Source organism: Eurosta solidaginis, chromosome 2 (genome assembly GCF_040869045.1).
Source record: "Eurosta solidaginis isolate ZX-2024a chromosome 2, ASM4086904v1, whole genome shotgun sequence".
Taxonomy (NCBI): Eukaryota; Metazoa; Arthropoda; class Insecta; order Diptera; family Tephritidae; genus Eurosta; species Eurosta solidaginis.
The window spans coordinates 220,391,064-220,392,878 of NC_090320.1; the positions used below are offsets into that span (position 1 = coordinate 220,391,064).

Sequence of the window (1,815 nt, forward strand, 5' to 3'; positions counted from 1 at the left end):
TAATTTCATGTGGTTGTTGTATTTTGCCAGATTTTTTGTATACAGCAATGCAGAAAGGTCTTGGACCCAACCAGGATTATTTTTACGAATCGCGGCCAAAGGCTGCCAACGCAGAAAGATGTTCTTTGCAAAAAAACTGTGGACCGGGCCTCATATTTCGGACCCTCTCGGGCCATTTTGTGGGTCTTTGTAAATATCTTTCGAAAGAAATAAAATTTTTAATTTTCGCTTTCGAATCCTAAAAACGGAGATGGAAACCCGTCTTTTGATACCACCTTTGATAAGAGTTAGATGGTGCACGGGCTTATAAAACGTTACCAAAAAAAAAAACAAAAAATTTAAAGCCGGTAGTTAAACCTTTTTTAATCAAACAATAATAAACAATTTTGTACACATTTCTAGAAAAACCAACGTTTAAACGAATTACATTGAATAACTTTTTGACTTTATTGATATTCCATAGTTGGACGAGGCTGGTCGCAGTTTGGATGCAGCCAAAATAGGTGAAATTATGCGAGTCCCATTGATACTAATCACTACTCCTGGGAATCCTATTTGAGTAAAATACAGTTTTTTCTGTTAGGGTTTTAATGTACTTCGCACAAATACGCTTCTCAATTATATCTAATACCAGTCCAACACCAAAATCATTTCCACAGCATATTTGATAGCTGCCGTCAGCAAGGAATCGGAGTGTGGCGCATAATTTTAAAATACGAACGCGTATGCGGAAATGGTTCTTAATTTTGTTTAGTACTGATTAAAATGCTCCCTTTCCAATCTGCAAAATAACTTCATATGAAGCTCATTATTTGTCACTTAAACATTTTCTTACTTGGTGCTTGGTAGTTCCAAGGGATTGGAATGATCACGCAAATGTTTCCGTATTCGCGACATGTCAATCACCAACATTTTCGCCAGTTTAAAATAGATTTCATATAACATTAATAAAAAAATCACATTTGAAAATGCTTAAATTTCTGCCACAAATTGATCAGCTGTTCATTTATATGTCAAATCATCACTTTCTTAGCTTGGCAGCACCAATTCAACTTCAACTGAAATAAGTTGTAATTCGTAATACCAAACAGGAGTTGAGTTGTCTGAAAGTTGAGTTGTTTTAATTACAACCCAACCAAGTTGAGTTGTGTACCGTAATAGGCCCTTAAATTTAAAGTTAAAGCTAAAGTTAAAGTTAAAGTTAAAGTTCAAGTTAAAATTAAAGTTAAAGTTAAAGTTAAAGCGAAAGTTGAAATTAAAAATAAAGTTAAAGTTAAAGTGAAAATTAAACTTAAAGTTAGAGTTAAGGTTAAAGTTAAAGTTAAAGTTAAAGTTAGAGTTAAAGTTAGAGTTAATGTTAAAGTTAAATTTAAAGTTAAAGTTAAAGTTAAAGTCAAAGTTAAAGTTAAAGTTAAAGCATCCCCCAGTTAGAGTTAAGTTAAAGTTAAAGTTAAAGTTAGAGTTAAGGTTAAAGTTAAAGTTAAAGTTAAAGTTAGAGTTAAAGTTAGAGTTAAGGTTAAAGTTAAAGTTAAAGTTAAAGTTAAAGTTAGAGTTAAAGTTAAAGTTAAAGTTAAAGTTAAAGTTAAAGTCAAAGTTAAAGTTAAAGTTAAGGTTAAAGTTAAAGTTAAAGTTAGAGTTAATTTAAAGTTAAAGTTAAAGTTAGTTTTTTTTTTTTTTTGTTTTTTTTTTTGTGTTTCGTGGAAGGAGGAAATGCTTTATGCACTGACCGGGATATTTAAGCCTCACTGCGAGACTCTCCGAGTGTAGGACTCCCTTCTGCCATGAAGGCCTACCCACTAAAACCTAACCTCCCAC

The 1,815-nt window shown here is 32.1% G+C and overlaps 1 long non-coding RNA gene across 2 annotated transcripts; it reads right to left on the bottom strand.

Moving 5' to 3' along the window:
- Nucleotides 1-343: 343 nt before the first annotated feature.
- LOC137240617 (uncharacterized) lies at nt 344-1,170 on the bottom strand. 2 transcript variants are annotated; one of them, XR_010949778.1, is made up of 2 exons: nt 836-1,170; nt 344-781 (listed from the first exon to the last, which is right to left on the bottom strand). It is a non-coding gene; the product is annotated as an uncharacterized lncRNA (long non-coding RNA). The 2 variants fall into 2 exon arrangements; XR_010949779.1 differs by having other exon boundaries at nt 344-792.
- Between the last annotated feature and the right edge of the window lie 645 nt (nt 1,171-1,815).